This window comes from Pristis pectinata, chromosome 16, assembly GCF_009764475.1.
Source record: "Pristis pectinata isolate sPriPec2 chromosome 16, sPriPec2.1.pri, whole genome shotgun sequence".
NCBI classification, from domain to species: domain Eukaryota; kingdom Metazoa; phylum Chordata; class Chondrichthyes; order Rhinopristiformes; family Pristidae; genus Pristis; species Pristis pectinata.
Genome location: NC_067420.1, coordinates 21,540,958 through 21,563,814, shown reverse-complemented (window position 1 = coordinate 21,563,814; position 22,857 = coordinate 21,540,958). Strand labels below are relative to the sequence as shown.

Here is a 22,857-nt window from a genome sequence, read left to right as displayed (position 1 = left end):
ACAAATATTTTTTCTCACTATTGCACTAACTTCATCCTTTGCTAACAATGCCACCCCACCGCGCCCCCCCCCCCCCTTTTTCTTGAGTCCAGATGAAGCGTCTCAACCCAAAACATTGGCTGTTCATTTCCCTCCGTAGTTGCTGCCTGACCTGCTGCGATCCTCCAGCATTTTGTGTGCGTTGCTCTGGATTTCCAGCATCGGAAGTCTCTCGTGTCTCTGAAACGTTGACTGTCCACTTCACTCCGCAGATACTGAGTTCCTCCAGCAGCTCATTTTTTGCTCCCTTTTCCTTTTGTCTGCTCTTCCTAAATATCAAATATTCTTGGATATTCAATTCCCAACATTTGTCACCCTGCAGCCATGTCTCTGTAACAGCATATCATGTCCATTAAAACATCTTGAGATTTTTCTTTTTAACCTTTTGGGGCACCTTAACATTATTTATTTTATACTATTTTATAACCTATTGTCTTAATGACATTCTTTACTTGCCCAGACCCTATGATGATGCATTTTTTTTTATCTGTGTGCTTGTACCTTTCTGACACCATTTATCATCCTCATCCCAATCATTTTCCTGCTCTGCTTCTCGATAGTAATCTAGATTTCCCTTCCCTGGGACCCTCCTCGCCACTTACCTATCCCCCTCTTTCACACCTTCCCCCTTTCCCAACCTCCACATTTAGCGTAAAGCCCTATTAATCTCCCAACTTATTCAATTCACTAGACCTGGTCGCAGAATGGTTAGGTGCAGTCAGCCTTAACGGAATAACTCCTCCTTTCCTCAGTACTGATTTGGATTAGGAGACATTGGCAAAGCTTATTTTAATTATTTTATTTTAGATTAATGTTTTAGTTACTTAGCAGTTTTCTCTCAATTACTAATAATTTCCTTTGGTTCTAAGGTTTAAATGATAATAAGCTGGAAGTCATTCATTTGGAACTGCCTGTGCTCACACATGTTCACAGCCTTAAGTAGCAAACTTCCTGTGCACAAGTCCATACTGACTGGACAGATGGTGCCGTATCTGTCACTTTCATCAGTCACTGGACTTCACGTTACAGTGCAGAAGGAACCTAGCCTCTTCACCTCTCGATTCCGCGCCAAGTCAGACCTGGTGTAGAATCCAAGACTCTGCTGATCTCAAAGATTATAAACCTGTGGTTAGGAGCCAAAGGGGAAGGTTTTGTTTTGAATTTTTTAGTACTTTGTGTTTGTTAATTAGATTTATTTTCATTAAATTGTTTTTATTATTTATTTTACTTTCAGTACTTTTTAAATGTCTTTGAATGTCACAGATATTTAAAAGATTATTAAAACAATCTACAGCCTTCACAGATGGTAAAAAACCTCGTCCCTGGTTTTGCTAGCTGTGCAAGCTGGTCTTGGTGAATTGAGTCCAGCACTCCCCACTTTGGCACCAGAGACCATGTTTGTTTGCTTGGACCACATCACTGGATTTGAGAGAGTGGAGGTCCTCCACATCCAGCTCACATGAGCCTGTGTCAGCTACAGGCAGCAGTTGTAAGAATTGAGTCCAGTCTTTCTTGATGCAGCCTATTGTGATTTGCACAGTCTGGGTCACTGATGGTGCAACTGTCATTGGAAGTTTGTAACAAGTTCTGACATTGATGATCCAAACTATCTATAGTTGGGGGGGATAAAAGTTTGGAAGCCAGCCAAGGTTTATCTGAAAGTAGGTTTATTTGTACTTCTCTCAGAAGATTTGGAAAGTATTATAGATTGATATTGTAAATACATTTAACGTATTGATAAACTTTCCACATTTGAACAGGTTGGACATAGTGTCACAGTTCCTTTGCTTAACAGGGAAAATCATGTACAGATAATCATAAAGGCTATTCATCCACACCTGGCTATTCCACTATTCAGTTAGAATGTGTAGAGAAATTTGTTCTTGATCACATAAGTTAATGTATGCTGTACTCTGCCTCCAAAATTGCATTTCGTGACTTCCTATGACTAAACAAAAATTGTTACGTCGAAGTATTATTTGGTTCTTTAGCCCTTGATTCACATCTCTAACAAAACTCAATCTGTTTTTAAAATTTCAACCAACTTTAAACTCAATTTTGATTGGGAGAATTGCCCAAAAATGAATATAAAAACATCCAGTGGCTTAAAGTTCTATTCTCTTTACACCTCCATACAATAGTTGATAGTGTGTACCATCTACAGGAGGCATTACAACAAGTCACATGAGCTTTGTTTTTAGCACCTTCCATGACTACCAATGTGTATTGGAGCGCTATTTCCAGGTCACATACTACCCAGCTAGGAGATAACATGGTCACTTCATCAACACTGAGTGAAAATCCTGGAATTTGCATCCTAACTACATTGTGATGGTAGACTTATCACATTAACTGCAACATTTCAAGAAACCAGTTCACTTTGCCCTTCAGTGGACAGCAACTACAGATGTGGAATCATTGTTGGTTCAGGCAGCAGTGCCCACGTCCTGAGAAGATAAGAAAAAGAAATGTTTTGTGTAAAATTTGTCCATATTTCCTATTGATCAATAATATTTCACAATCACCAAAATTAAAGCAATTATATTAAATGAAATCTTCAGACTCAAAGCCACATGTTAGAACACAATCTGTTCAGCTAGAAATAACATGAACCAAGGCCCATTAGTATTATGACAAGGTTAACAATATAACAGAAGATCTAATATTCAGGAAGAATGGTTTCAGCATGATTATTAACAATAACAAAATGCAACAGACATTTATAGTAGCTCAGTAAGTTGCTGCAAAAGAAAGGCCATTGCGTGGCTTTGATCAGGAAAACGCGTATTAGGCAATGACTAATCAATCTTATTTTGGGAATATATTGTGAAAATAGTTGAACCACATCCAGTAGTTTATAATTAGGCCAAAGTTCCACATGAAAATCACTGCATTGCCAATACAACTGGATTGGACTGGACATGCAGATTCATGTGATTAAAGCTCTGAATGTATTTCTGCGCTTTAATCTTGAAATCAATATAATTCTTGAAAGTTAAAGTACTAATCATTTTGACTGCTGAAACACTCATTTAATGCACTTGGATGTCTTAATCTGCAAGGTAAATGGTAAAAATGTTATTCTCTAACGTGGTAAAACAATCAAATAAAGAAAAGCACATGGCAACAATTATTTTTAAGTATAAGTATGTGCTGCTACATTGCCATTATGGATGTAGCTTTAAAATTGTTTTCCAAATATTTAAATCATCTTAGTCTAACCCGTCTCAAGAAAGCAAATAATCCAATACTGATATACCCACATTCACATCTAATTCTAATCTGGCCAGAAAAAGAGTGGAGGGAGCTAAAACTAGTAAAACTAGCAAATTTATTCCATCATTATTTAAATTTTAATTCAAAGATATTTAAATAGCAGATAATGAAAAACAAAAGAAGCATATGTTAGCTTTCATCTAAAGATTAAACAGATACAGGCAGCTCCATTCCACAACCATCAAAATTGTTCCATCGTTTTAAATGCTAACTGCAGAGTATAGGAGCTGCACCGTCACCCCTTCCAGTCATTCCTTTGCAGCAAACTCCTGGACACAAGCCCATTCTGGTGCAAGAATTCGCTCTGAATATTTACTGAGGACGACCTCAGGAAATGCATTACGATTAGCCCAGTATGATTTCAGTAACATACTTACTACTGTAAGACTTCTCTGCTTTCATGCTGGAATCAAAGAAGTATCCAATTGATTATAAAAAATGGGGACATTGGACATTGATTAAATTGGTGGCATATCTGTTGTCAGGAATCTCCAGAATGATTTATGCTTAATTAATGACAAGAACTGAAGTGAGAATATACGAACAATGCAGGGAAATGTTCCTTTGACGTGAATTCAAAATCAGATCCCTGTAAGACTGTATTGAATTATGCTATATTGACCATGCTTCACTTTTCAGTGTTACAGTGCAAGGCAGATTACACAAGGGTGACATGTTTGGCCATCATCAACTTATTTATTGCATACATGTCTATTTCATTCTCATTTATACATGATGTCTATTACGACAGAATTACAGGATGATTAGAGCATGGAAAGTGGCCACTCAGTCCTTTGCGTTTGTACTGGCTCTATGCAAGAGCAATCCAGCCTCATCCCACTCTTCTACATCTTCCAATAGACCATGAAATCCTTTCCTTTCAGATACTTATCCAACTCCCATTTGAAGGCTGTAGCTGATTCTGCCTCCTCTCCTATTCCTGCTAGTCCATTCCAGTCTTAATCACTCATTGTGCAAAGCAAGTTTTTCTTCGTGGTACTTTTTGATTCTTTTGCTAGGTATCTTTATCCACAGAGCCACAGAATCATGCCCTCTAGTTCTGACTTCTCAGCCAATAGCAACATCAACAGAAAGAGAAATTGTTATGTTTCAAGTCCTGGATCCTTCATCAGTATTAGGAAGAGAGAAATAAGTTAGTATCAAGTAGCTGAGAAGGTTACCAGCATCTTCTGTTCTTATTCAGATTTCCAGCATCTCCAGCATATTTTCCTTTGCATTTTCTTCCCTACTTCCCCTACAACCTAGGATGTATCCCAGCCGGACCAGGTGATTTATCAAATGTAAGTACAGCTAGCCTTTCTGGTACATCCTCTTATCAATTGTTAACCCAAGCAGAATCTCAATTATGTCTTCCTTTGCTGAGACTCAATAGCATCTTATTCCATGATAAAGAATATTGTAAAGTCCTCATTTGGTACCTCAGCCCTGCCTTTTGCTTCTAGTTCTGAATTCCTGTTTGAGCCCAATGATTACATCAGCCATAATCATATTGACTGGTACAGCAAGCTTGAGAGGCACAACATGGCATACAGCAACTGCAATTTCTTAGTTTCTAATCATGCCATTGAAACGATACTCACTAAAGAAGAATAGACTAACTTATTTCCGAGGAGTCAAGAGCCAGAGGCAGCGATGGAAAGTAATCAGTCGAAGAATTAGAGGCAAGATAAGGAAAACAATTTGCTTTCAGAAGATGTGTAAGCATCTGGAACCTACTGCCTGAAAGGAAGATAAAGACCGAAACCCATTTACTTTTAAAAAGAATTTGGATGTATACTTGAAAAGCCATGAATCAGTAAAATTTACCACACAGCAGGAGGCCATTCTGCCCATCGTATCCATGTTGATCAGAAAGAGTAATTCAGCCTAATTCAACTTTCCAGTGGAAGACTCTAACTCTTCAAGTAGATTGATTCTGGGTGGAAAGAGTTGTCCTGCGATAAGAGATTGAGAAGAGTGAGTTTATATTCTCTAGCATTTAGAAAAAATAAGAACTGAAATACATCAAATGCTTTGTGGTATTAGTGAAGCAGGCAATTTATTTCTCCTAACTGACAGCCTAGCTTATAATGATTAGTGTCAAGATGAAGAGTTACTTAGACATAAGGAGAAAATTTCTTTGCTTAGTGTTGTGAACCTTTGGATTTCTTCCCGTGATAGCTCTGGATGTTCATTCAATCAGTGTATCCAAGACTGAGGTTCTTGGATATTGTGACCAAAGGGTATGAGGACAGGGCAGGAAGGTGATGTAGAAGCAGGCCATTACTAATAGTGAAATAGGGTTTCAGGGATCATGTGGTCCACTTCTATCATCAGGGTTATTGTGACTATGACCATTTTGTATCTAGGTGTTTAAATTTTATCTGTTCAACCAATATGATCAGATATTTTAAATCTTTATCCATTCAACTGAGAAGAGCACTCTTTAAGGAAAGGACTCTGAGGAGAGAACTACAGCATGAAAAAGAATGGATATTCGGAGTAAACTGATTTTGCCTTCATCAATTCAGAAATATTATCTTTGCTTCATAATTGATTTTAGCCAGCAATTTCCCAGTTGCAAAAGGATCAAAAATGACATATTGAAAGTAATTTTGGAGATAACCAATAGAAATGAAAATCATCTGTGATCTACTGTTGGTGGCTGATCTGTTATTGCATATAAAGCCATAGAGCAATACAGCATGGATACAGGCCCTTTGGCCCAACCAGTCCATGCCAACCATGGTGCCCACCCATCTAGTCCCAATTTCACATGTTTGGCCCATATCCCTCTAAGCCCCATCACAGCATGTACCTTTCCAAGTGCTTCTTGAATGATATAATTATACCTGCCTCAACCACTTCCTCTGGCAGCTCGTTCCACATACTCACCACCCTCTGCGTGAAAAAGTTGCCCCTCAGGTCCCTTTTAAATCTTTCACTCTCGGCCTAAATTGATTCCCCCTAGTTTGGACTCCCCCACCCTGGGGAAAAGACTGTTTACCATCCACCCTTATGTATGCCCTTCATGATCTTACAACCTCTCTAGAATCACCCCTAATTCTCCTTCGTTCCAAGGAATAAAGACCCTGGCAAACCTCTCCCTATAACTCAGGCCCTCTAGTCCTGGCAACAACCTCGTAAATCTTTTCTGCACTCTTCTAGTTAACCACGTCTTTCTGGTAACAGGGTGATCAAAACTGTACACAGTACTCCAAGTTGAGAACTGTGAAGTATCTCCTCAAATGTTTGGCACTGCCTTTTAACCTTCTTTGCTGCTCCTCTAGCCACCGGTCTGACTCAGAGGTGAAGAAAATCACAAAGAGGAGAGAATGCAAGATCAATATATCTTAGCAAAAAAATTATGCACAGAAACTTTACGCTAGTGGCGATCTAAACTAATTTTAAAAGTCTAGCATGCAGAACTATTTTGAATTTTGCAATTCAGTTTGAATGACATTATAAAGGGGAATTCCATCAAAACTCCTCCCATGATGAATTTCTTGTCCTTATTGCTTGTCTTAAATTGAAAGGAGGTGATAAGTACTCGACTATTTCACCATATAATCTGGATTAATGAATAAATACACAGTATAAAAGCAGCAAAAAAAAACCTCTGGGAATATCTATATCATGCAGAGGATCAAACATGAATTTGTTAGTATTCCTAAGTAAAATCTCATTTGTGATCACTTATCTTTATCCAATGAATTCTCATTTGACAATAGTACTTGGGGAATCTGAAAGTCTTTTGCTCTTTGATGTTATTGTCACTTTCAGATGTTCTCAGATAAACTAGGTTAGTTCTGTGAATGTAGCAACATTAATATTTTTATGCATGGAAAATTTTGGACATCACATGCCTAAAGTCCCACTGGGTGTCTCCAAATGTTAAGTTTCCCAACTAAAAACAGGAAATGCTGGAAACACTCAATAGGTCAGGCAGCATCTACAGAAAGAGAAACAGTTAACATTTCAGGACCAGGATCCTTCTTTGATTTTCAGTTAAGTTTCCCATTTGGAAGTGTCATTTCATAAAGTTGTCATTTGATTTCACAATAGCTGACCCACAGAGATTAGATACACCACCTAGAAAGTTACCAATGTACTGCCTATCAGAATCCTGCAAATGTCATCTTAAAACCAAAGAAGTCAGCAGAAAAATCAGGCACAAGATGGTATAGATTCAGGATTTGAAGAGTATAGGGGAAAGTTTGAGAAAAGATACCTATTCAAGGGGTTATTTTGTACATGGGATGCTTTACTATAAATGGCTATTGAATGAAAAGCTATAATACTGTACAATCCACATAGGAATCAGTAAAACATGAAAAGAATGTTGAATATGTAAAATACAAGAGGATTAGAGTCAAAACCCTCATCTTAAACAATTAGCATAGGCAAAGGTGTGATTGCCTGAAATATGCTGTAAATCTTAATGTTTTTGTCCCACTCATTTTCTCCCAGATGACCCATTCATGAGCTCATTGGTTCTTTCTGAAATATAATTAATTGGCAATATAATATATTGAACTGCAAATTATTTTTTGTTTTGTGCTGCTTTTGCATTCCTGCATTTTAGCAGCTTAACACCTAAAATCAGTCAATTATTTGCTCACTATGAATAGGTAAACCTATTCAGGTAAGAGGATTGAAATGTAATATGTTGAAATGTTACATAAAATGTTTTTAAAAATATTAAATATAAAATTATGCACCCCAAAGATGAGGTAATTATGTTTAAGTTAATCAAAGCTTTTCGCTGAAATCGCAAACTTGTATGGTTTAAGTTTATTTGGGCTATTTGATGGTGCCTTCAAGTTTGTGTTAATTTGTGAGTCCAAGCCCTGTTCCAGTTATATGAACTAAGTTACCACTTCAGTGCTGTATTACAGGATTGTTGAAATTTTGAAGATACTTTCATCCAGGTGCTATATTAACCCAAGGTCTTATTACAGTTGACTGGATAAGTTTTGCCGTGTCCAGTTTGAAGACTGAAAGTTCCTTTACTGTGTCCTGTCTAACATTCTTCCTTCAGCCACCACCAGGTCAAAAAATATGTGGGATTGTTCGCATTTCATCTACATAAATGCAGCCAATGCATGGTAAAAGTAATTCATTAAATGTGAAGTACTAGAGGTGTCCTAAAGACATGGGGCAAGAAATCACATTACTGTCTTTTAACAATCTTAAAACAATGTTGTGGTCACCTTAGCTTTGATTGTAAAAGGGCAAGAACTTCAATTACATGGTGTGTGGAACAATCTTGTCATGTTTCCCTCGCTGATGCAGCAATCACACAGACAGTGTTAGTCAATGCAATGTGCCCTATTCTCATTTTATACAATTCTTTCATGACATAGAATGAGGACATTCAGCCCATAAAGTCTCAGAGCACTTCCATTAATCCTCTTCCATCATTTCCCTGTAACCTGTTCTCACACATTCCCATCAACTCCCACCCTGATTCTCCTGGCACCCACCCGAAACAGGGGTAATTTACTCTGGGTTAAGCCAGTTTTCAGCTTCACAGCATGGTGTTTTTTTCTGGAGTTATGCAAATGAGCTTTTAGGCTCCAAGACATCCTGAAACCATTTTGGATTACATCTAAACTTTAAGATTAAATTATAATTTTGTGGTCATCACAACAAATCTATTACTTTAAAATTATGTCAACAGATTATAAAAAGCTCAAAGTTGAAAATGCCATCAAATGACTTTGATGCTTTTGAAAGGCTGTTATTTCAAAACTGCATTATGATCTGGAGTATGGGAATGAATATCTTTCTTAAATGATAATTGTACAGGAATCCATACTGATGTTATAACTCAGTACCATATTGATACATAGAACACAAAACAGTTCAAGGGCACAGGCCCTTCAGCCCACAATGTTGTGCCAAACCAATTACATTAGTAATAAAATGCCCAACTAAACTAATTCCTTCTGCCTACACAATGTCCATATCCACCCATTTCCCTCACATTCACATGCCTATCTAAGAGCTTCTTGAATGCCCCTATCATATTTGCCTCCATCACCATCCCAGGCAGTGCCTTCCAGGCATCCACCACTTTGTGTAAAAGAACTTGCCCTGCACATCTCCTTTGAACTTACCCCCCTCACCTTAAATGCATGCCCTCTGGTATTAGACATTTCAACCCTGGGGAAAAGATACTGGCTGTACTCCTCTATCTATGCCTCTACAATCTTATAAACCTCTATCAGATCTCCTCTCAGCCTCTGCCACCCCAGAGAAAACAACCCAAGTTTGTTCAACCTATCCTCATAGCACAGGCCTGCTAATCCAGGCAGCATCCTGGTAAACCTCTTCTGCATCCTCTCGAAAGCCTCAACATCCTTCTATAATGGGGTGACCAGAACTGAATCCAATACTCCAGACACAGCCTAACTAAAGTTTTATAAAGCTGCAGCATAACTTCCTGACCCTTGAACTCAGTGCCTCAACTAATGAAGGCAAGCATGCCATATGCCTTCTTTACCACCCTATCAACCTATGTAGCCACTTTCAGGGAGCTATGGACTTGGACCCCAAGATCCCTCTGTTCATCAACACTGTTAAGGGTCTTGCCATTAGCAGTGTACTGTCTCTTTACATTTGATCTCCCAAGGTGCAACATTTCACATTTGGTTGAATTCCATCTTCCATTTCTCTGTCCCATATCTGTAACTAATATATATCCCACTGTACCCTTTTCCAGCCTTCTACACTATCCACAACACCAACAATCTTGTATCATTTGCCAAATTTACTAACCCACCCATGTACATTTTCACCCAGGTCATTTATATACGCACAAACAGCAGAGGTCCCAGTACAGATCCTTGAGGAACGCCTCTAGTCACAGACCTCCAGCTAGGACAAGGTCCCATTGACCACTACCTTCTGTCTTCTACAGGCAAGCCAGTTCCGAATCCAAATGGCAATTCACCCTTGGATCCCATGCACCTTAATCTTCTGGATGAGCATCCCATGAGGGACTTTACACCTTACTAAAATCCATGTAGACAACATCCACAGTTCTACCTTCATTAATCACCCGTGTCACCTCGTCAAAAAACTCAATCAAGTTAGTAAAGCAACAACTTGCCCTGTACAAAGCTATGCTGACTGTCCCTAATAGGACATGGTTTTCCAAATGCTCATAAACCCTATCCCCAAGCATCGTCTCCAGTAACTTCCTATCACTGACGTGAGACTCACCAGCTATAGTTACCAGGATGATCTGTTTCCTTCATGAATAATGGAGCAACATTAGCTACTTGCCAGTCCTCCAGGACCTCACCTATGGGCTAGAGAGGACATGAAGGTATTGGTCAAGGCCCAGCAATCTCATCTCTTGCCTCTCTCAATAACCTGGGTTATATCCCATCAGGCCCTAGGAAATTAGCCACCTTAATGCTCTTTAAGAGACTGCCACTACCTCATGTTATCCTCAAAATGCCCTGGCATATTAGCATGCTCCACACTGATCTCCTTATTCTCCATGTCAAATATGATGCAAAGTACTCATTAAGGACTTCACCCACCTCTCTGCTTCCAAGCAATGTCCCCTCCTTCATCCTTGAGTGGTTCTATTCCTCTCCCTAGTTATCCTCTTGCTCTTGACCTATATATAGCATGCCTTGGGATTCTCTTTAATCCTATTTTGCCAAGGACTTTAAGGCCCCTCCTGGCTTTCCCAGTTTCCTTCTGGAGTTCCTTTCTGGCTTCCTATAATCCTCAAGTACTCTGTTTGATCCTAGCTTCCTAAACTTTACATAACTTTCCTTTTTCTTCTTGACTTAATTCACCACCTCTCTCAACATTAAAGGTTCTCTTACTCTGCCATCCTTGTCCTTCCTTCTTACTAGAACATACCTGTCCTGTACTCTGTGCAGTTGGTCTTGAAACACCCTCCACGTCAGATGTAGACTTACCAAAAACAGCTGTTCCCAATTAATTCTACCAAATTCTGCCTAATGCTTCCATAATTTGCCCTGCTCCAATTTAATACTCTCCCACAAGGTCCATACTTATCCTTATCTAAAGCCATCTTAAAACTTAAGGAGTTGTGGTCACTGTTCCCTAACTATTCTCCCACTGAAAGGAGAGTCACCTTGCCAACACCAGGTCCAGTATGGCCCCTCCTCTTGTTGGACTATCGACATATTGATTTAAGAAACCCTCCTGGATGCACCAACAAATTCTGCCCCGTATAAACCTCTTACACCAAGGCGGTCCCAATTTATACTAGGGAAGTTGAAGTCCGTCCACGTCAACAACCCTGTTGTTTTCACACCTTTCCCTAATCTGCCTGTATATCTGTTCCTCAATGTCCCGGTGGCTATCAGAGGGTCTGTAGTATAATTCCTTCAGAGTGATTGCACCTTCCTTGTATTTAAATTTGACCCATATAGACTCAGTGGACGAGCACTCCATTATGTCCCCTCTGATTGCAGCTGTGATATTATCCCTTATTAGCAGTGAAACTCACTCCTCCTTTTACCTCCCTCTATCTTTTCTAAAATATCAAAACCCATTCCTGATCTTCTCTCAACCAAACCTTTGTTATGACCACAACATCATAGTTCCATATACTGATCCATGCTCTAAGTTCATCACCCTTGCCCAGAATATTCCTAGCATACAAATGCACCACACTTCAAAACTGTCCATCCCATCGTGTCTATTATTTGCTCCTACCTTCTTTACTCCCCCTGGACATCTACCTTTCAATCCCTCCACTTTCTGACCTGGTGCTCTGGTTTCCATCCCCCAGCCAAACTAGCTTAAACCCTCCCAAGTAGCACAAGCAGACCTCCCGGCCAGGATATGGTTCCCTCCACTTGAGGTGCAACCCCGTTCTTCTTGTACAGGTCACCCTGCCCTAGAAGAGGTTCTAATGATCCAAGGATCTGAAACCCTGTTCCCTGCACCAGTACCTCAGCCTCTCATTCATCTGTTCTGTCATCCTATTCCTGCCCTGACTAGTACGTGGCACCAAGAGTAAATCAAGAGATTACTACCTTGGAGATTCCTGCTCTTCAGCCTCTTTCCTAACTCCCTGTACTCACTGCGCAGGACCTCTTCCTCTTTTCTACCTATGTCATTGGTTGCCAATGTGCACCACAACCTCTGGCTACTCACCCTCCCTCTTGACAATATTCTGCAGTCGCTCTGAGACATCCTCGACCCTAGCACCTGGGAGGCAACACACCATCCTGGGGTCTCTTTCACAGCTACAGAATCTCCTGTCTGTCTCCCTAACTATCAAGTCTCTTATCACTATTGCTCTGCCTGAATTTACCCTTCCCTGCTGAGCCACAGAGACGGCCACAGAGCCACTGACCTGGCAGCTGCTGTTGTGCCCTGATAGGTCACAGTCCTCCCACCCCTCACCCCACCAAGCAGTATCCAAAGGGGTATCCTTTTTGCTGAGGGGTATGGCCACAGGGGAACCTTGCACTGACTGCTTACTCCCCTTACTTCTCCTGGTGGTCACCTATCTATCTGAAGCCTGTACCCTGGGCATGACCACCTCAGTAAAGGTCTGATCTATAAGGTTTTCAACTTCCCGAATGGTCCTGAGTACATCCAACTCCAGCTCCAGCTCCATTTCCTTGACATGGTCAGTCAGGAGTTGCAGCTGGGTGCACTTCCTGCAGGTGTAGTCATCAGGGAGACCATGAGGTTCCCTGACATCCCACATCTTACAGGAGGAGCCGTCCACTGCCTTAACTGCCATCCTGCTTACACGGAATCAAGGACTAAGGATTTACAGACACCAAAATAAAGACCTTAGCTGTTCCTTCTTACTGAAATCTTTCTTTTTAAAGAGCTGCTCGCACTCCCCACACCTGGGTCACTTACTCAGCCTCTTCTTGCCAAAGCCTCAGTCCCCCACTCTAACAATGACCACTCTACTTAACCCTACCTTCTTCTTATTGGCTGCTGCTGATTAGCTAGTTAGCAAATTATTACTAACAATATGCAAGTGTGCCTTTTTAAGGGTGCTGCTCACTGAAAAAGAACATCAAGCACAGAGACTCACCTCTTTTTGAAATCTCCCACCTCTTGTGCCAAGTCCTGGCTCCCACTCACTGAAAATAAAGCACCATTAGCTTTAGTGAGTAAAGTACAAATGGCAACAACCCAGTAACATTGTAGGTTGTGAAGTGTAGCTCCCAATTTGTTTTCTGTCTGTATTCTTTCATTTAGATCAGAAACTTTACTTTGACTTTGCTCTAAGTTTAAGACAATTATAAACTCAGTCATATACTATATTGGAGTTGTACTCCAGATGTTGTCAAGCTTCAACAATACAAACCACCCACTCTATTGGACTTTGGAGTATATGGAGTTCAAATGGAATCTGTCTCCAAGATATACCAGCAGTTTTGTTTCAAAATGTTAATACAGTTGCAGTCAAACTGTCTGATGAACAGTATACCATAGAAGGTTAAGTATTGCTTTCCCCATGGAGAGCTGTGCTTGAAAAAGAACAACGTGGAGGTGTGACCACAATGGTGTAAGTCTGAATCTTCAATATCTATTCTACCTCAAAGCTATTGGAAGTTATAGATTTACCCTTTATATTTCTATTCATCAACTTCACCATAGCAGTTGAATGTTCTCAAAGAAAAGTTGTCATTTTCTGAGGTACTGCTACCTTTACTATAATTGTATGTGCTGGAAAATGATTTATTGGCATTAATGTTTCAATAATTTGCATTTAAGTTGATTTATGTATTAAGTAAACACTCTGGAAAAACTCGAGATGTGCAAACAAATCACTGCTTTTTGGTGCCCAGTTGGGTTATTCTCTTATTCTCATCTGCCTCATTGCTGTCCTATAATCTGGGCCTTGACCCTTCACTTAGATTTCCCAAGAGAGCTATTTCACCATTATTATCTGAAAAAAAAAATTGTTGTTAATATTTATTTATCCTGAGGATGATTGCAACTAGCAGGGTTCTAGGAAGTAGGTTTATGAGCTTTATGATTGTTGTAAAAGTTAATCAGTGAAGGGATGATTTTGGCAAAATCTTTTTGGGTAGAGTGGCCTACAATATTTCTGTTGCTTGTCTTACTAATTTGACCTACATCATTATTGTGAGAAAAAACTTTTGAAGAATTTCAAAGAAAATAAGACTCTTACCAAGGTTTTACCTAATGCAGCTTCTCTTGAAGTTGAAGCAAATATAGGTCACTAACTGAAAAGCTAAGTATTTTCACAGATAATAGGGCTGTCCCAATGCATATTTCCTTTTTTGCTTTCCATTACTATTCAAACTCTGAAATCAATAACTAAAATCATTCTATCAGACTAATAGTTAAAATTATTACATTGCAGAGCCAAAATTATTGCGAAACAGCACTCCTCTCACTTGGTGACTGGTTGAAGTAAATGGAGCTGATTTACTGTCAAATTGCTGGGTATTTGACCAAGTCACTTTTACTTTACTTTGGAAACTTGAAAGGATATTGTTGTTAAATGACCTGGAGTTTCTGAATTGTGCATCTACTCATATCCCATCTATACTGTCCACATTCACCCCAGAAACAGTGTAAGATGAACACTCCTTCTGGTTATCAGTTAACCACGTGAAGTGTTTGTTCCACAAAATAAACCCATATCACATTCATACACAGCAGGCTGTTTGCGTTTTCAACAAAACCAATAAAACCTCCAAGAGAAGGGACATTTTCTTTCATATATTGTACACTTTTTTTAAAAACGTACCTTTTGTATGATGGGCCATGAACAGTTTCCCAGTTCTACATTTTTTTTTTCTGTAATACTTCAGTCAGATGCATTAGATCCGAGTTTCCAAAAGGTGAATTGCCATGCAGCAATTTTCTCTGCTCCTCAAAGTTCACCAATAGTACAGACTGAGAATAAGCATAACAGTGAGTCTGAGAAAGTATAAATAGGCTGTTGTTTCATTTGGAGTTTGGTCAGTGGTCGGAGATCCATATACTAAAGTAGACAGGACTTTGTCCACAAACTGGAGTTTGTAATTTCAAAGAGAAAACAGTTACATCAGTCAGTGACAGTGATTGTTGACCTAATTGCTCATGTACCGTTGTTCTCTGACTGTTAAACTGCTCCCAAAATCTAAAAAGCAAACATTCATAGTGGAAAGAATCTCAGATAGAAAGTCATATTAAAAATATGGTTCCACAGAATATTGCATAATGTCACTACCTAGAACATTTGAATTAGGAGTAGGAGTAGGCCACTCAACCTCAAGTCTTCAATAGGCTCATGACTGATCTGAATGTAATCTGAACTCTGTCCCCACAATAACCTTCCACCTCCTTCTTATCAAGAATTATATCTATTTCTGCCCTAAAAATATTAAAAGACTCTGTTTTCACTACCCTTTGCTGAAGAGAGACCATCTGAAAGAAAAAAAATATTCATCTTGTCTCAATATTAAGTAGGTGACTGCTTATTTTTAAACAGTCCCCTCTAGTTTTTGCTTCTCTCATGAGTGGAAATATCCTCTCCATATCCATTCTCTCAAGAACCCTCATGATCTTGTATATTTTCAATCATGTCACTTCTCACTCAACCAGCATTTACAAACCTAGCCTGTCCAATCTTTCTTCATTAGACAACCTGCCCATTCCAAGCATCAACTTATAAACCTTCTCTGAATTGCTTCCAATGTATTCTTAAATAAGGAGACCATTGCTGCACATAGTACACCATATGTCATCGAACCAATGCCTATATAACTGAAGCATAACTTGACTACTCTTGTATTGATTCCCCTCATAATAAATGATGACATTGTTCGCTTTCCTAAATTCATATTAAGCTTTTGCGAATCATGCATTAGCATGCACAGATCCCTCTGTGCCTTGGAACTCTTGCAGTCTCTTACCATTTCAATAACATGCTTATTTATACTTTTCCTGGGGGGGGGAAAAAAAAAGAACTTCACATTTTCCATGTTGGAGTTTATTTGTCTGATCTTTGTTCACTATTTATATTCCTTTGGAGCCGCCTTGTATCCTCTCACAACTTACTTTCTTATATTCTGTGCACTCCTCTGACCTGCTGGTTTCTTTGCTCAATCATATGCTTTTCTTTAATTATGATTTTCTTCAATTAAATCTGCATCTCCCTGTTGCCAGTCACTTCAACTCCCCCACCCCACCCCCACACTATCATAGATATGTCAGTCCTCAGCCTCCTCCACTGCCAGGAGAATTCCAAGCGCAAAGTGGAAGAACAGCACCTCATTTTCCATCTTGGAACCTTGCAGCCTAATGGCATGAACATTGAATTCTCCCACCTTAAGTAATCCCCCCTCCCCTTCCCCACAAACTGCACCAACACCCAACCCCCCAACCCCCAACCCCCCAACCCACAACCCCCCAACCCCCAACCCCCAACCATGCTGCTTCTCTTCTTCCCTTTCCTAGCCTTTTTTTTCTACCTTATTTATCCTTTCTCTCTCCTTACCTTTGACCCATCCCTCGGCGGATCTGCTTGCCCCTCCTTCCCCGCACATGCCTATCACTATCTCTTACCTGCATCTACCTATCACCACCTTGTGCCCACCCCACCTCCCCTCTTTTGTCCACCTATCACTGCTCTGTTTTTCCCTCCTATATATTGGTCTTCCCCTTCTCCTATCTTCAGTCCTGAAGAACGGTCCTGACCCGAAACGTTGACCGCCTGCTTTTCTCCACGGATGCTGCCTGGCCTGCTGTTTTCCTCAAGCATCATTGTGTTTTTCATCTAGATTCCAGCATCTGCAGTTCTTTATTTCTCTAGTATTACTTCTTTAACCTTTCCAGTTAACCATAGATGGTATGATCTCCCTTTGGAATTTTTGTTTCTCACTGGGATACATCTATTCAATATATCCTGAAAAATCCCCTCAAAACACCTGCTGCTGCATCTAGATTGACCAATCCCTTAATCTAATTTGCCTGATCACATAGCTATCTCTGCATTCATAGCCTCATTATTTCCTTATTTAAGTTTAAAATACTAGTTCGGACCCATTCTCTAAGGTAAAGACAAATGAAAAATATTTGTTTAATTCATCAGTCTTCACCTTAATTTTCATTATTAATCCCACAGATTCATTTTGGAGATCAGTAATTAATCCTGTTTTGTTGCGTGACATCAGGTCTGGTATAGCATGATCTCTGGTAGGCTCCAGAATGTGCTGTTCTAAGAAACTATCCTGAAATCATTCTATGAATTTTCTGTCTAGACTACCTTTGTCAATCTGTTTTTTCCCATTCCATATGAAGATTAAAATCACCCATGATGATTGCTGTACCTTTCTAATAAGTACCCATTATTTCTTCCTTCATGCTATGTCAAACCATGTGGCTACTGCTAAAGCATCTGTACATCATTCCCACAAGTGCCTTTACTATTTCTCATTCCTACCTAAGCTGCTGCTACATCTTAGTTTCCTGAACTTTGGTCACCCCTTTAGGAGATCTACAAAGTACTGTTCCCTGGAACTGTTACCAGTATCAAAATGCTGACTTATATTTAAATATCCTAAATATATTTGCTGATCAAACCAATGGCAGATAATCATAAGGAAAATTTATCTATCACCTCTCATCTTCTCAGAATGTCCTAAAGGCTTGGCAACAATGATTATTTTAAAGTGTAGTCACTGATGTTATGTAGGCAAACATAGCAGCAAATTTGCAAATATCAAGATACCACAAGCAGTATGTAAGTGAATCACTGGAAGACATGTTTACTGTGTTTGCTAAGGAAGAAATGTTGCATCAAACACCAAGATTATTTTGGTGTAGATTTGCTTTTAGGTATACAGCAACAGATTTGCAGACAGCAAGACTATACTTTTCTTCAAATAATTCATGAGGAGATATATATCTAACTGGCAGGCAGATGGGGGCTCAATACAACTTTATCAGATAGCACCTAGAGTTTACACGGTGCCAAGTGATTCAGATATATTGGTGTCAAAATTTTATGACCCTTGCAAAAAAAATAAAATCCTGTTGAGACCTTTCCAGGGGCACGGAGAATAGCCACAACCTCGTGTCGGGTCTAGTGAAGTCCAGTGACACAGTGCAGGGTTAGACTGTCTCTGACTTCTCCATTTTTGAAGACTGGGGACCTTCATTGGTTCTCCTTGATGTATTGACCTCAGGATCAGTGGTATTAGAGCCTACTGTGTTAGTTCAAATGTAGGATATAGGATGAACTCTCAAAAAATATAACATGAAGCTGTATTTATTTGTATTGGTGAAACTCTTTATGTGGTGGGATGGACAGGGGTTGAGGGGTGGGGAGTAATGAAAATATGAATGTTTCCCTCCCGTGGACAGGGTGAAACTAGTATCCCTGTTGTACAATAGGCAGGCACCCAAGAAGCATTGCTATTGCTACTGACAATAACCATGAATAGTAAAATCACAGGACCATTCACTGACCACACAAACTGTGGCAAGTTCAGCAGACACGATCACAGCAAGGATACCAGAATTAGTGCCCACTGATTTTTGGGGACATTGCATTCCTTTTCAAACAAACATCAAAAGAATTATAAAGTAAGACACTGTAAAGGTTTACGTTAAAGCCCCAATGGTGGTCTTACCTGAGCTTTCGGAAGGGACTTGTTCTAGCTACATTAACTGCTTCTGGAAGTATTCCAGCAGCAGCACAGTGCCCTTAAAGAGTCAACTGGTTACCTTCAAATTTGCTTTACACAAGTTGCAGTTCTATGAATAGAAAGAATCCTGTAGAATCATAGAGCAGATAAAAGACCCTTACCACTAAGAGGAAAACAGATTTATCTAGAGGTAGAGTAAACTTCGCTGCTGGTTGTTTCACAATAAGTAAATGCTCACAAATGTTGTGCAGACCAATGGAATGAATAACACTGATATTGCTTTGTGTGGATCTGAAAACAAAAATGCCTGAAAATGGGATTGTTTTTGTTAGTGGAAACCTGTGACTAGTGGTGTATCACAAGGATTGGTGCTGGAACCCTTCCTGCTTGTTATATACATTAACAATTTGGATGTGAGTGTAAGAGAGATGATTAGTAAGCCTGCAGATGACAAGGCGTTGTTGAAAGTGAAGAGGATACTATTAGACTACAAGATAATATAGGTCATTTGGTTACTTGGGCAGAGAAATGGCAAATGGAATTTAATCCTTGAAAATGTGGGGTGATGCATTTTGGGAAAACTAATAAGACCAGGGCATGTACAATAATGGTAGGGACCTAGGGATTATTGAGGAATACAGGGACCTTGGTCCACAAGTCCAATGATCCCTAAAGATGGCAGCACAAGTAGATGAGGTGGTTAAGAAAGCATGTGGGATATTTGGCTTCATAAACCAGGGCATAGAATGCAAAAGCATGGGGGTTATGGCATGACTTTGTAAAACATTGGTTGGGCTACAGCTGGTTCCTGTGTGCAGAACTGGTTGCTGCAATATAGGAAGGATGTGATTGCACTAGAGAGGGTGCAGAGGAGATTCCCCAAGTTGTTGCCAGGGATGTTTCCAGGAACCCAAGTTCAATCCTGGTGCTGCCTGTGTGGAGTTTTCATGATCTCCCTGTGACCATGTGGATTTCTTCCAGATACTCCAGTTCCCTCCCACATCCCAAAAATGTGTGTGGTGATAGGTTAATTGGCCATTGTAAATTGCCCCAGTGTGTAGATGAGTAGTAGAATATGGGGTTGTTGATGGGAACGTGGGAAGAATTAACAGAAGAAGATTAGTGTATGATTGGGTAAATGAGTACTTGACGGTCGATGTGGATTTATTGGGTCAAAGAACCGGTTTCCATACTATATGATTCTATGACTCTAAGTATGTTTTGGAAGTATAGACTAGGACAGTAAATTAATATAAAAAGTACGAAACTAATTGGGATACAAAAAGACCTGGATATACATGTGCATATATCATTGAACAAGCCAGAGAGGTTGAGAAAGTTATTACAAAGTCAGGCAAACCCAGTGTTGTAAAGGTACAGAGTACAAAAGCAAATAAGTTATGTTGCTCCAGATCTGACTTCAACTGAAGTATTGCATCCATCATATTCTACCATGTACAGGAAAGATTTACTAGAATCATCCTGAGGATAATGGTTATGTAGCTATAGTGCAGAAGATGAAATAGTTCTCCTGATTCTAGAGGAGATTGAGACTTGATATGATATGTGTTCAAATCATAAAGGAGCTAGACAGAGTGGGGGAAAAAAAACTTCTCCCATAGATGGAAGGAGGGGTAACTAGAGGACATTATTTAACATAGTTGGCAAAAAAAAAGTGACATGAGAAAAACTCTTTCACACAGCAAGTAGCTTTGATCTGGAATTCAATACCTGAAAAGTGGTTTTCAAAAGGTATTAGATCGTTACTTAAGGGGAAAAAAGTGCAACGTGTGTGGGAAAATACTTGGGGATCAGGACTGACTGGAATACTCCTGCAGGGAGCAGGTGTGGGCTTGATGGACTGAATGGCTTCCCTTTACACGGTAATAATTCTATCATTCTATGCCATATGCGTTCTATTTTTATTATGCACAATATATTTTAGGTGCGGCCTTTAATCACTCCTGATAGTGTTTATCTAATTCCATTTCATCTCTTCCATTTGTATTCTTCATCTCAGAAAAAAGTTTAAATGCAACTTATCAAATGTTTTCTAATATTGCGGAGGCTTTTACAGGTTGCAGAATTAACATGGCCATTACAGTTCTCTTAACTACAGACCCAAACAGAATATATTAAGTGATATGGGAGTGCTGAATGCAAGTCCAACCCTCCTCAGCTTTAAAACTGAACTCAATGCTGGCTGACAATTGAATTTTAAGAATCATGACTCCCCTGGCTAGCATATTTTCATATATTTGCACAGGGTGTAATGTTTAAATTTACTAATTGCAGGAAGCACAATAAAACCTTGCAATGACATGGTGGTTTCATTCAGCTCTATGAAATCAGAGATAACTAGATTGAAGTGAAGCTGTTTTTAAGCAACTGCAAGTTTTCCCAATTGAAAGTAGTTGCTTTTCCACTTACTAAAATCATAGCATTGTCTCAGCACTGAAGGAGTCTATGTTAACTCCTGGTAGATTAATACAGCCAGTCCTATTCATTCCCCATAGCTCTGCAGTCTATTTTCACTCCAATATCTGAGCTGTTCTCTCTTGAAATTCCTCATCTGTTCTGTTCCTACTACCCCTACAGACACTAAGCGCCGTCCATATAAAAATATGTTCCTCACAGCAACCCCCACCCCCCTTGTATCTTCTGCTCTGCATTCTAACTCTTTGCCTCTTGGTCATTAAACCATATGGAAACAGGTTCCCTTTAGTTATCCCATCTTAACCAGACATGATCTTGAACACCTCTATCAGATTTGCGCTTAATTTATTTGCTCAGAACAACACTGGCTCTTCCATTCCAAACTTACAGTATATCATTTCTCCATTCTTTTACCGTAACCGCTTGAGGATCTTCACATCTTTCCTAAGGAGGGACAACCAGAATTAGAAACAATATCCTATTTGTAGCTAACTAATATCTTCTACAAGTTCAATATAACTTTCCTGGCGTTGTAGTCTGCATCTGCTTATGATTCCCAGGATCCTATACATCTCACTGATCACCCTCTGAAAATGGCCTGCCTGGTTCAAAAATTTATACACTTATATCCCCCCTGCACAAATATTAGAACTGTTGCATTAAGTCAGTTGTCTCTTATTCCTCCTGCCAACATGTATCACTTAACACTTCTGTGCATTAAATGTCATCTGCCACTTTCCTGTCCATTCTGCTAAACTATCTGTATTTTCATGAAGTCCATCCCCATCCTCCTCACTGACAATTGCACCTACAAGCTTTGTGTCATCTACAAATTGACACATAGATATCAAACAAGCAATGGACCCAGTATTGAATCACGGGAACAACACTGATAACCACCCTCCAGTGTGGAAAACAACCACAACTCTCTACTTTCTGCCTTTAAGACAATTTCCAATACATACCTCCATTAACTTTAATTCCACGGGTCTTAAACGTGCTTATGAGACATTTTGTGGGAACGTAATCAAGTACATTCTTAAAATCCATGCAGACAATATCTAACTGCATTTCCCTTATCAACCTTCTTTATTACTTCATCATTAATGTAAGGAATCAGTAACCATAAATAGACTGTAATGGACGGTACATTTCCAGTATCACTCTAAAACAAGTGGAGCTAAAAGCTCCCTCTCCTGCAGGATTTTGTTAGCTGGGATATTGTGTACCAAGGCTCAACAACCCACCCAATGATGTTCACAATCTATCTCTGGGCAGCTTAAGATTCTCCCGAGCTTTACTGGAAGATGTTTGGTGGCTCTGTGAAAGGCCGTAGGGTTTGGGCCATGTTGCTGCTGAGACAGGAAAAGAGGGTAATTGGAAATCAGGAAACACTCCTGTAAACAGCAAGTCATGGCAGTTGGCGGGTGGCCTCACTCTGGGTGAGAGCAAATGACCAGCAGCTGGA

The 22,857-nt window shown here is 39.7% G+C and overlaps 1 protein-coding gene and 1 long non-coding RNA gene across 3 annotated transcripts in view; one reads left to right on the top strand and one right to left on the bottom strand.

Moving 5' to 3' along the window:
• Positions 1 to 22,857, top strand: part of hnf4a (hepatocyte nuclear factor 4, alpha) — a 148,882-nt gene that overhangs the window by 58,778 nt on the left and 67,247 nt on the right. The window contains exon 1 of one of the 2 annotated variants that reach the window (XM_052031094.1): positions 13,769 to 13,852. The exons of the other annotated variant lie outside the window; for it this stretch is intronic. The gene's annotated coding sequence lies outside the window, so the exon portion shown is untranslated. Of the gene's footprint in view, positions 1 to 13,768; positions 13,853 to 22,857 lie in introns of those variants that run through there. 2 annotated transcript variants of the gene reach the window in all.
• On the bottom strand, positions 1,684 to 15,355 carry LOC127578726 (uncharacterized). Its single transcript, XR_007957563.1, has 4 exons — positions 15,068 to 15,355; positions 13,376 to 13,424; positions 5,143 to 5,270; positions 1,684 to 2,486 (listed from the first exon to the last, which is right to left on the bottom strand). It is a non-coding gene; the product is annotated as an uncharacterized LOC127578726 (long non-coding RNA).